Source organism: Pleurodeles waltl, chromosome 3_1 (assembly GCF_031143425.1).
Source record: "Pleurodeles waltl isolate 20211129_DDA chromosome 3_1, aPleWal1.hap1.20221129, whole genome shotgun sequence".
Classification (NCBI taxonomy): Eukaryota; Metazoa; Chordata; class Amphibia; order Caudata; family Salamandridae; genus Pleurodeles; species Pleurodeles waltl.
The window spans coordinates 398,936,408-398,949,903 of NC_090440.1; the positions used below are offsets into that span (position 1 = coordinate 398,936,408).

At 44.4% G+C, this 13,496-nt stretch overlaps 1 protein-coding gene across 8 annotated transcripts in view; it reads right to left on the reverse strand.

The window, feature by feature from the left end:
* TP53BP1 (tumor protein p53 binding protein 1) overlaps nt 1–13,496 on the reverse strand; it is an 848,450-nt gene that overhangs the window by 284,601 nt on the left and 550,353 nt on the right. The window lies entirely within an intron of this gene.

Below are 13,496 nucleotides of genomic sequence, written 5' to 3' on the forward strand. Positions count from 1 at the left end.
TCCTTAGCCATATGTATACCCCACACTACACAACACAGACACAAGACATTGCCACACAACATAGACACAATAAGACATTGCCATTCCAACACAACACAACCCGTACAAGCCGAAAACACACACTGACATACATCCACGGCACAACATACACACACCATTGACACTGCACTTACACACAACCACAACAACCAACACACTACATACTCAGCTACACAAACACAACTACACACATCACAACAACGTCCACCAACACTCACCTGAATTGCAAAACAACAAACAACATCAGTCTCACATGCAAGTGAACACATACAGATACACCCACACTAACCACTACAGCACCCTCCATCTCCACCAGACAATCCAGACACACACACGCACATACACATACTGACTCATGTACACAACAGACAGCACAAACCTACCCATACAGGTCCCCTTGTAATGCACACACATGGACACCATTGTCCAGTGTGAGTGTACCATCATTGTGGTGCCATCATTCATTTTGCAATGAATGCTGACACCCCAATGACAGTTGTGTATGGGTGAAATATGCGTGTTGTGCCTGTGTGTCCCCAGCCATGTGTGGCACAATAGCCACCCGACATATGGATGTCACAGTGATCTTAAAAAATTACTGTGACATGTATACGCCTGCAGTGGTCCCAACCTCCTGTGCAGTGCCCACCCAACGTACCCTGGAAATGCCACATCCCTACTTTTGAGTCTGGCGACGGGGGTCGTGTTTTCTCCAGGGTGGCTGCAGTGAGGGCAGGTGTTGTCTAGTCGTTTCCAGTGATGATGACTGCCTAAGATGAGCCCGCCTTCAGGAGCTAGTCATCGAGGTAGAGAAAGACTGAGACCCCAAACCTCCAAAGATGTGGTGCAACCACCGTCATCGCTTCTGTTAACACCAGAGGGGTACTGGGGACACCAAAAGGAGCACAGTGAACTGGAAATGCTCCTGTCTCACTTTAAACCACAGATAACACCTGTGGGTCTGTAGGATGGCGGGGTGGAATGGGGAAAAAAGGTGAGTTTTTAACCCCTTCTCCCCTAATTCACCAACTCAGAAGTGAAGGTCGGACCGCCACTTTTTTCTTGGCGGTAAGACCCATTCAAATCTGCACAGCGGTACAGGCGTCTGGGGTTCTGCCGTCTGCCACTTTTCCCTGTGCTGCCGCCAATGCGGGTGGTGTTTCTTGGATGAGACCGGGGGTCCAATGTGGGCTTTCGTCTACTGGTCTGCCACATCTAAATACGGCAGGTGGACTGTTGCAGCGGCTGACGGGTTTTCAGTTGAAAAGTCAACTGTGAGACTGTTACAGCCAACATCTAAATCAGGCCCTAAGATGCCAACTTGTATATAGACCAAGGTTTGATAATCTATGAAAGGAAGGTGAAGCTTAGACAACATAACTACTTCCCCTGAAGCCTATATCCTTGCTGACAAGTCAGCACTAGAAACAATGTTCAACCATCAATGATAGAAGAGCAGGTGAAAAGACACATGATTAGTGGTTAGAAGTACTATACATTTAAGAGTGCTGCAGCAGAGTCTATCAGAATGTATTGTTGGATGACCTTGTGAGAAGTACTTTAAAATGCTGTAATTTAATGGAAAATACACGCAGAATACAAAAAAGTATCAATGTTAATGCTACTAACAGCATATACTAACATATTTATAAAACATAAAATAAACTAATAGAAAAATACATGTCACTCAAATCATGTTGCAGTCTCTCTGATCTCTCCTAAACGCTTGAATAAACCAGAAAAAGAATTGGAAAACAATGAAGGGAAACAAAAGGTGCTTGAAAACAACACAGGGAGGGATTATCTGCACCACCAGCTGATTAGAGTTCAAACTCTCGAAACAGCCCTCACGGAGATACTCCATTTTACTAACCTGCATTTAATTTGTAAACAATTCACATGTGTAGCCAAGATCGAAACATGCTAAATGAACTACATACTTCAAAAGTACATCCTGTGAATAAGAAAGCTCTGACCTGGTCAGACCTCTTCATAACAGGCTCTATCAAACAACCCACCACTATTGGAGACATTCTCCCCATCTGACAACTGCAGCAATTAAAATGGAAATGACAAATAGAGTAGAAAAACCATCCTGTGTCTCAGATAATGCTGTCAAATATTATTTGATGTAACAAAATATACAAAATAAGTGTGGTCCACCTACCAAGGAACAATATAATTTGAAGACAAACCCATATTAGTTCTTTATTTTGACAGCAAAGGCAATAATTTCTGGAGACTGGCATATCTATGAATTAAATTTGAGGTTCACCAAACCATATCATAGGCCTATAAATAGCATCATTATTGATAAAATGAATACTCTCAGGCAGTTCAACACTAAATCAACTTCCAAAACCTGTTTGTATGTGTCTATAGTTGCAAGTGAGCTGAACAATCTTAAATGTGCTACATAAAAGGTATTGTCATATAAAGAGTTCCGCAACAGTAACAATGACCCATCAAAATAGCAAAGAGGTATTAATTTTAGGGGCAGGACAAACAGGTTTTTGTAAGAAGAACTAAAAAAGAAAGGATTATGGGCCAGATGTATCAAACATTTTTGCGATCGCAAACAGCCCAACAGGCCGTTTGCGATCGACAAAATGCATTTTGGTATGTAACAAGTCCAATTTGCGATTCAGTAACCTGTTACTGAATCTCAAATTGGATTTGCGACTACATACCAATTCGGTATTAGGAAGGGGTGTGTCAAGGGTGTCCTTTCCTAATACCGAATCGCAGAGGTATGTATGATTGTTTTGTGACCATGAATACGGTTGCAAAACAATCTCAGTTACCACCTACTTCAAGTAGGTGGTAACCAATCCACAAAAAGGAAGGGGTCCCCTTCCCCTTTGTGAATGCATGCGAAAACGTTTTTTTAAGAGCAGGCAGTGGTCCCACGGACCACTGCTTGCTCTTAAAAAACGAAAAGAAAACTTTTCATTTCTCTTTTTTAAACGCATACCATTTTCCTTTAAGGGAAACGGGCTGCATTAAAAAAAAAAAAGATTGCTTTATTGAAAAGCAATCACAGACATGGTGGTCTGCTGAGCCCAGCAGGCCATCACCCCTGTGATTGCAGCCATTCGCAATGGCTCACAAATTGCGACCTACCTCATGAATATTAATGAGGTAGGTCCATTTGCGAGCCCTTGCGAATCGCAGTATGAAACTCCTGGAGTTTCAAACTGCGACAATAGCGATTACTTAATTGCAGTTCACAAAGAATCGCAATTTGGTAATCGCTATAGGATTAAATGGTACACCTAGCCCTATGTTACTTACTCGGTAATCATCTGTTTGTGGCATGTAGTGTTGTAGATTCACATGCTCTGCATATTTCTGCCATCTAGATGTGTGCAAGTTGTTTTTCTTTGAAGAAGCTTCTGGAGTCACGGGGTAATGTGACCCCTTCTGTCAGTGATTCTGCACATGGGCATCAACTTCATTGTTGTTTTTCCAGAGTCGGGTGAGAATGAAGTGTGAGTAAAGTGTTAGAAAGAGATGTCCATGCATATGAAATTATAAAGGGATACTGCAACGACCACAGGTGTCCAGGGAGGAGGGCGGGTGCATGTGAATCTACAGCACTACTTGTGACGAGCGGATGCTTAAAGGGTAAGCAACATAATCCGTTTGATGGCATGTGTGTCTGTAGATACACATGCTCTGCATAGTCTGTAAAGCAGTGCCCTTCAGAAAGCGGTGGCCTACCCGTGGGTGTTACAGTAGTTTGAAAAAGGGTTTGAAGCACTGCCTGTCCTACATTTGCTTGTGGGGGTGCTAACACATCCACACAGGAATGTTTAGTGAAAGTGTGTGGAGTTGACCATGTGCCTACTTTAAAAATTTGAGTTATTGGTATATTGCCCAGAAAAACCATGGATGCTCCTATCTTATGAGTTGAGTGTACTCTAGGAGGTGTGGGCAAAGTTTGTTTAGCTTTAGCGTAACAAGTCTGAATGCATTTAATTATCCATCTTCAAATGCCCGGTTTAGATATGACCTTCCGATTCTGAGGGAGCGAAAAAGCAACAAAGTTGCTTGGTTTTAAGGAACTCTTTAGTTTTGTCTATATAGTACATTAAAGCTCTTTTTAAGTCTAGTGTGTGAAGGGCTCTTTCTGCAACTGAATTGGGCTGGGGAAAGAAAACCGGTAATTCAACTGACTGGTTTAGGTGGAAAGCAGAAACTCCCTTTGGAAGGAATTTTGGGTTAGTGCGAAGAACTACCCTATCTCTGTGTATTTGGAAAAAAGGTTCTTCCAAGGTTAGTGCCTGGATCTCACTGACACATCTTAGTGAAGTGATTGGTATTAAAAGGGCTACTTTCCATGCTAGGAATTCAAGAGGACAGTTAAGCAATGGTTCAAATGGTGGCCCTATAAGTCTGGTAAGCACTGTATTGAGATTCCAAGCAGGTGCAGGAGGCACTCTGAGTGGAATTACTCTTTTAAGACCTTCCATGAATGCTTTTGCAAGTGGTACATTAAACAATGATAAGTACTGTCTGTTTTGCAGGTAGGCAGCTACTACAGCAAGATGCAGGCATATTGAGGTGTACGCTAGGCCACAAGTGTGCAAATGAAGACAATAGCAAACAATATTTTCAGCAGTTGCATAAAAAGGGTCAATATGTTTGTCATGGTACTAGGAAACAAATCTTTTCCACTTAGCAGCATAACACCCTCTGGTTGTAGGTTAACATGCCTCCTTGGGAATGGTCTTGCATTCTGCGTAGAGATTCAAGTATCTAAATTCTATGACTTCAGGAGCCAAATCGCAGGGTTGAGTTCCTTTACATATGGATGCCTGATTTCTCCATGGCTTTGAGTGAGAAGATCTGGTTGAAGGGGAAGCTTCTTGTGTGGCTCTACCTAGAGCTCAAGTACTGTGATGAACCATGGTTTTCATGCCCAACTGGGAGCTACTAGAATAAAGTTGAGAGACATCTGCCTGAACTTCTGAACCACACATGGAAGAAGAGGGAGAGAAGGAAAAGCGTAAGCAAATATCCCTTACCAGTTCATCCATAGAGCATTGCCTTTGGATAGCGGGAGCCTGGAGGTGAAGTTTGGGCACTTTGTGTTGTCTGCAGTTGCAAACAGATCTATGCGTGGAAACCCCCACCTGTGAAAATATGGAAGGAGGACTCTTGGTGGAGTTCCCATTTGTGGACTTGTTGCTGCATCCTGCTGAGGTCGGCAAAATCATTGTCTGTCCTTGAAAGGTGTTCCACTAACAGGCGAATGTTGTGATGTATTGCCAAATGCCAAATCGCCTGAATAGGCGTGATAGCTGTAGAGAGTGCCCCCCCCCCGTTCTGTAGATAAAACATAGCTGTTGTGTTGTCTGTCCGGACTAAGACAACTTTGCCTGTCAGGTGAAAGAAGGATTTGAGTGCCAGATGAATGGCTTGAAGCTCTAGGCAGTTGATGTGTAGGATGTGGTGTCTGGAGTCCCACAGTCCCTGGATTGTGAGGTACTGAAGCTAAGCACCCTATCCCGTGAGGGACACATCTGCTGTGAGAATGATCTGGGGAACAGAGTCAAGAAACGGCCGCCTTTTTAATAGGTTTTGTGTATTCCACCATTGCAGAGAGTGATGAGTGTAGTTGTCTACCAATATTAGATCTTGTAACTGACCCTGTGAATGAGACCATTGGCTGGCCAGACATTCCTGCAGCGGGTGCATGTGTAATCTAACATTTGGTACTTTTGTAATGCAAGACGCCATCATGCCTAAGAAATGTTGAACTGTTCTGACTGTTATGCGCTGACTGGGGTGAACCTGCTGCAGCAGGGTTTTGAGGTTCTGAATTCTGAATGCATTTGGGTAGGCTAGCCATAGCTGTGTGTTGAAGAAAGCCCCTAGATATGGCCGCATCTGTGAAGGTTGGAGATGTGATATCTGTATGTTGATGGTAAACCCCAACTGATGAAGAAGGTGCAGCATGATCTGTGTGTGTTGCAGACACAGTGGAAGCGACTGGATTTGATAAGCCAGTCGACAAGGTATGGGAAAACATGAATACGCTGTTTGCACTGACGTGCTGCAACTACCGCCAGACACCTGGTAAAGACATGAGGTGTGGTAAGTGACTCAGAATGGGAGCACCTTGCACTGGTAATGTTTTCCCTGAATAATGAACCTGAAGTATTTACAGTGAGCTGGATAGATTGGGATGAGAGAGTAAGAGTACTTTAAATCTAGTGCAGACATAAAGTCACCCTGCTGTAGCAGAGGAACCACATTCTCAAGAGTTACCATATGAAAGAGTTCTGATAGTATGTTATGATTTCGTGGCATGAGGTCTAAAATGGCCGAAGTGATCAGTCTTTTTTGGGAATCAGAAAATATAGGGAGTATACTCCTGTGCCTTTCTGATGAATAGGGACCAGCTCAATAGCTCCTTTGTGAAGGAGAGTCTGTACTTCTTGATTTAGCAAATTTAAACGTTTTAAGGAAAGTTTGTGTTTGCAAGGTGGGATGTTTGGAGGTGTACTGATGACTTCCAGACAATAACCATGTTGGTTAATGCCCAACACCCACTGGTTTGTTATTGTTTTCCAAGCAGGAAAGAAATGCTGTAGACGTCCCCTACAGGTGTTAGGTGGTTGGGGGCATGAGAAGAGAGTCACTGTTTGGAGGTGGAAGGGGTAAAGCAAGTGGAGGCACACTTTCCATGACCCCTGGAGTTGTTTCCCCTAAATAAACCTTGGTAATATCCCCTTGAAGAAGAGGTTTGATGTTGTTACCTATAGTAGTTAGAGGCATCAAATGACGTTGTTTAAGTGCCCTGTTTGTGTGTGGGTTGCTGAAAGAAGCCACGAGGAGTGGGAGTTTAAAGTGCCCCATGGATTTGGCAACTTGTGTCTTTTTTTGTTTCATTTTCTCTTACATTTGACCCACCTTGGGACCAAAGAGATGCTGTTGGTCAAAAGGAGCATTTAAAGTTGTCTGCTGTACTTCTGGCTTAAAACCATATATGCGCAGCCATGCGTGCCTACGCAATAATATACTTGTGTTTATACTCCTAGCAGCTATGTCTTCTGCATTGAGAACACATCTAATCGAGTTGTTAGAGATCGGTTTGCACTCTTGAACGATTTGGTGACCTTTTTCCTTGTACTCCTCAGGGAGATATTGGAGGAACTCCTCCATCCCAGTGGGCTCCGTTATAACTTGCCAAAATAGTTGGCTGTCTGTTCTGCTACCCTTTTACCAGATGCATCAATAAGTTTAAACTCTGCAAGAAGCTGGCTCTCTATATAGTGCACTAAAATGAAATTCACTGTACAGAGAGTCCAGTGGATCCCCAATTGGTATTACAGAGACAAAAGTAGATAGGACCAATGCTCTATTTATGGTAGTATGGGCGAGCAGTTAGGCTTATCAGAGGGTAGTGCTTAGCATTTGTTGTACTCAGAGGCAATAAATGAGAGACACAAAGAATAAATTCTGGACCAATTTAGAAAAATGACAACTCTTTTTATATGTTTCAAACCCAAGAACTTCATAATCAGGTAAATAGAATTTTAAGCATAAATACTTTGCAGTGTCAGAAATAGATAGTGCAATATTCAGAGTTCTCTCAAGGTTATCCTAAGTGGAAGATAATGTTCAGCAAACACAGGGTTAACATGACTTACAAAGCCAATCACAGGGAGTTAAGGTAAGTACTGGGCACTGATCAGAACCACACCATGTCACACTGGGCAGCACTGGGGCAGCCGGTGCATGGGTGCAGTAAGGCGTTGGGTGTCCAATGGTTCTCTATGAGAGTTGAGCCTTGTGACAAACAGGCTGCAGGCTCTGGCTAGGAAGCCAGTCAGGGACAACAAGCAGGTAAGTTGCAGACTTGGGGTGCTCAGGAACTTAAGTGCACCTTTTGTCCTCTTCTCCTGTGTGCAGGGGCGACGGATGCAGTGGTGACTTTAGGCATTGGGTTTTCATGTCCGGGAGCACCCGGGGTCAGGGGGTCTTGTTTGTTGAGGCGGCAGGCATCGCCAGGGAGTCCTGCAGAGGTGGACTCAAGCTCTTGGGAGCCAGAGGACATTGTTGCCACCGATGACCCAGCTGGGGTCAGGGGTCACAGGTACATTGGTTGCTGAGGCATTGGATTTTTTCTCTCCACAAGCCTGTGAGAGGAGGGGCCTGCAGGCAGAGGCTGCAGGCGTCTTGGGAGAGTCCAAGATGGGTGTCTCTGGCAGCTTTGGACCCATGTTGGCACCGTTGGTTGGCTTCACCTTGGATCGTGGATGTCAAGTGCAGTGGTCACTTCTGGTGTTGGGTTTAAGGGGTTCCAGCAGCTGTAGTGTCTTTTCTTTGGAATTTCTGCTTGCAGGGTAGGTCCGCTGCCCACGGAAGACTTGAATCCTTATTGAAGGCTGGATGAGTTGGCTTTTTGTGCAGGATCCTTCGATGTCAGCAGGCAGGCCGGAGGGGCTGGTTCCAGGTCAGCTGCTGCTTCTTTTCCTCTACTGCGTGTGCAACTCTACTTTGTCCAGGTCTTCTTAGGTTTTTGAAATCTGAAATCTAGTGGGTAGTTCTCCTAACTAACCTAATAGGGGGGTTGGTCATCTCAGCCATTTGGAGAGGCCTGGGTCGCATTACAAAGGCGGCAAGGCCTTTGAAGCTCCCCCATTCTGGAATTTCCATCCTGTCTGGGAGAGGGGGACACACCTCTGCCCAGTGCTGGCTTTTGTCTCAGGCCCTCGAGTGTGCTGGCTCTCACCTTAGGGGGCCAGAAAGGCATCTGTGGTGGATGAATCGGTCAGGACCAGTAAGTCAGCACACTAGCAGCTGGTAGGTTTTCAGGGGGCACCTCTCAGGTGCATTCTGTGTCCATTTTTTAAATAAATACATCAATGGGGTCAGTGAGGGTTGATTATTCTGAAAAGTTTGATACCAAACATTCCAGGATTCAGAGAAGCCATCATGTAGCTGGGGAACTCTTAATGACCAGTGTCCAGCACGTGCATTTAAAATGTCTTCCCTGTGCACTTACTATGTCTCAGAATCGAAAGAGACAAAGCAGGGGCATATCTGCTCATTAATGTATGCCCTCACATGTACCTACATGCACCCTACCTTAGAGGTGACTTACACCTCGCACATGCGATGATAGGGGACCTGGCACACAGAGGTGTGTGGCAGGTCGTGTTTTCAATTTACCCTGCACCAACACACGCAGTCTGCAATGGCAGCATCAAATGGGATTTGGTGAGGGATATCTGAGGGTGGCACAATTGATGCTGCAGCCCTGAGAGCCCTTCCTTAGTACCCCAGGCCCTAGATACCAGGGGTGCCATTTACCGGGGACTCACAGTGGTAACTAAAGAGTTTGCCAATTGTGCAGTTTTGTGCAGAGAGATCTGGCACTGGGGACCTGGTTAACAGGGACCCAGTGCATTCACAGTCAAGGCAACATCAGAAACCAGGCAAAACAATAGGGGCTAACCATGTCAAAAATGGTGGTTCCCTACAGACTCCTTATCTGGTGGATGGTGGCATCTGTTGTTGTTTGTGAATTAGCCCTCTTGTGAGTATTATATACTACTACGGAGTCTGGAGGGAGGTGACACCTAATGTAAGGAGGATCTGAAGGTGCTGCTTTATATTTTTATCCACTCAGTGTAATAATAAGGGTGCAAAACGGATCGTAAAAGATCTAATTTGTGTGATGGGTCATCCCTTTAACATGGGCAGGTACTCGCATTCCCTAGTGGTGGAAGAAAGAATCGCAAAGAGGAAATCATCCTCTATAGGGTCTTTGTGTAAGGGAACCTGATGATATGTAGCTGACCTAGGTATGAGCTCCTGGAATGATGTTGCTTCATCTGGGGCGATGGTTTAGCTGGGTAGAGGTCTGAGTAAGTATCTCTCGGGGAGTCAATGTCGTAAGTGTCCCAGGGATCTGTAGATGGCTGAACTAGGTTATCTCCACTTCTTGAGCCCCATTATACGATCCAGGAAACCTTGTGGAGTAACATCAGTTATATCAGTGAGTGATGTGGTGAAAATGGTGGAGGTGGTGAGGGAGTCAGCGGAGGAGATATAGGTGGAAGAAAAGCAGGTAAAGGAGGCTGTATAGGATTGGTGGCAAAGTCCTTATTCTTCTTTTTAGGAGGTACATGCAATTCAATGGCCTCCTCAAATGAAATCTGTATGTTTGATGGTGTAGGCATCAACTTCACTGCCTTTGCCAGAATTCGACTGGTAGAGGGCTCAATGTGGATTTTCTTTTGCTTCGGACCGAGCCTCTCCGTCATAGTCTCTAGGATCGGTTCCAGAACCGAAGTGGAAGTTTTCGGTGGCGAAGTCAATTTTTGTTTTGGCGCCAAAGTGGTCGGAGCTGGGATACAAGGAGGCAGCACTGGCACCAAGAGTGATCGGCTTGGTACGGCAGCAGGAGGTTTCGGCTTGGCTTTTGGTGCTGGGCCTGATGCTGGGGCATTCTTAGTACATGGTCGGTGCCTACCAAGGCCTGTTGGCACTGGTGTCCCAGAAGCTGTATTATCGGTTGGTACCGAATGTCTTTTGGTGGGCTGGACAGGTGCATGTGTACTCATTGCAACCTGTCCTGAAGAGAGATCTTGTAACTGCATGCTGAGCTAGGTTTCTGATTCAGAGTCCGGTACAGAAAAAGCCCCTTCCTCTGCTGCCAAGGCCTCATGCAGATCTTACTCCTATTCGACATCATGTTGACCGAAGATGTTGGGTGTCTCCTCCAGTTCTTTGTGCTGCATTTCTTTCTGTCATGCCTGACAATCCCACAATTTTTTTCTTCGACCAAAAAGATCGACAGGCCTCACAGCTCTCCTCGTAGTGGTCTGGAGACAGGCACAGTTAACAAACCTGATGTTGGTGTGCGGTTATTTTGCGTGGTAGCTGGGACAGAAATGAAATGGAGTCTGGTCAATTAGCAGGGCACTGTTGCTCGAATCCAATGAGATGAGAAAGAAAGGCTCAAACTGATTTTCTTCTGCTTTTGAAGGTAGAATACAAATGAAAACAATACCAATGAGTATAGAGATTAACAACGGCTCGAAGGGAGCCTGAAAACGGTATTGAACCGGAGCATCGAAGAAAATGCCCGAACCTGATGGCGGAAAGTAAACAATCTAACAATGGAGTCGATGCACATGCGCAGTATCACCAAGAGGAGGGGTCACTTTATCTTGTTAGTCCAGAAGCTTATTCGAAGAAAAACAACTTGCACATGTCCGGACCCAACACTAGATGGCAGGAGTATGCATACCTTACATGTCTCACAGTGAAGCAAAATGTTTTTACCTAGCTTTAAAAGTGCCAGTCAGTCAATCTACATAAAGTTGAAAAAATGCCTTCTAAGTACTTGGAGCACAAGAGTTTCTGATGAATTCAGAAATGTAGTCTTGCCATTTAAGGAGCTTTTGGAAATCTCTGCAATCTGCTATCCTAAGTCTGTGCAAGAGACCCTTCCTGCCCCTTAGCCCTGAAGAAATGGTCATATTTAGCTAATATTATTAGGCATTATATTTTTAGGAGCAGATGTTGACTGGTCCTATAAAGAACTATCTGGCAGTGTTGATAAGCAGAAAATAGAGCTAGTAAGCAAGATTCCAGTAAAAATGTGCAGATCTAGTCTCCAGTCAGAGATCGTGGTAGTTTCAAGTGCAATCGCAAATGATTATGCGAACGCATTGGACACCTGCTATATCACAGATAACTAATCCCTGTCCTTCATCAGAATTTGATTAACAAAGGAACTCACTAGTTGTTTCAGTGCAATAATCTTTTTGAAATAGCAGTCCTCGTATCAATAGTGTACCACAAGTAACCAATAACCAATAATATTAAAAAAAGGTAAGAACTATGGGCCAGATGTAGAAAGCTTTTTGCATGGTGAAAACTGCTAAAATTGCAGTTTGCGCCATACAAAAAGCCTTTTGCGATGCACATTCACAATTTGCGAGTCGGTACCGACTCGCAAATTGTGAATGAGACTCGCAAATAGGAAGGGGTGTTCCCTTCCTATTTGCGACTCACATCGCTATGCTAAATTGCTTTGTGACCGTGAATGCGGTCGCAAAGCAATTCGCAGTTACCACCAGTGTCACACTGGTGGTAACCCATTCGCAAAAGGGAAGCGGTCCCCATGGGACCCCTTCCCCTTTGTGAATGTTGCCAATAAGTGTTTTTCAGAGCAGGCATTGGTCCAATGGACCACTGCCTACTCTGAAAAACCGAAACCAAACGGTTTCGTTATTTTTTTTATTTTGCAACTCGTTTTCCTTCAAGGAAAACGGGCTGCAAAATAAAAATAAAAAACTGCTTTATTTAAAAAGCAGTCACAGACAAATAGGTCTGCTGACTTCAGCAGGCCACAATCCCTGTGAGTGTAGGGACTCGCTATGGGGTCGCAAAATGCGACCCACCTCATTAATAATAATGAGGTGGGTCTTTGCGACCCCATAGTGACTCGCAGTCGGTGAATGAGACACCGTACTGCATCCGATTTTGCGAATCGGACTTTGCTACATCTGGCCCTATCAATCTTAATTTTTGGTACTGGATTTGTCCCAAGAATTGCCCTGCGTCTTGGGTTTAGACAAAGAACGATCAAGTCTCAACTGGTGTTTGCAAAGAAAAAAAACAGCTTAAAATTAGCTTTCAATGGGACACAGAGCCAGGCAATCACAGTAATGAACCTTCTTGATGTTTTGTAAGCAACATACTACTCTGAACATTTTACTACATATGATTAACCTCTTTCACTGCACAAACAGCAAAACTTTTGAACTCTCCTCCCAGCAAAGGACTGAAATACAGGAAGGAAATAAAAATCCAACTTTTCTCCAAACTAAGGAATACCTGACTATAAAGGATGTTAATCCAAGATGCCTACTGCAAGTGCATGTCATTGGCCGAGCTCTTCATGCTTCCCCTTATGTTGTAACACACATTCACTGATCTATAGCAACCAGAGCCTTTGGAGAAGAAGTGGAGAGAAGAATATTGGGCATTTGGGGGCATGATGTCATGGTACAGCTCGCCCTACAGTCAAAGGCACCTCATTGCCCAGGGGGCCATTCAGTTAACCTGATGCTGCACCTTTAAGGGTTCCAGAAGGTTGGAGCCTACTCATCATGCAGTGTGGGTCAATGAGGCAGTTTTTTTTAAAAGGTAAAAACAAAGGAAGGAAAAGTCACAATCAGCTATGCTTTAGAACAAGTGAAAGCAAACTTTGCTCTGGAGGTGAGGTTCAAAGTCATAGAAGAATGTAGAAATATATGATCATGCATAATAATGACATAAAGACACTCGACTCACCAAGGGATCTGTTCTGTAAATATTTGTAATAGGGAGATTTTCCAGGTGGAGAACAGGCCCTTGTGCTGCAAATTGGTAATTAAGCTAAAGACTATCCATCTAGCTATAGCTTTCATTATGGAAGGCAACCC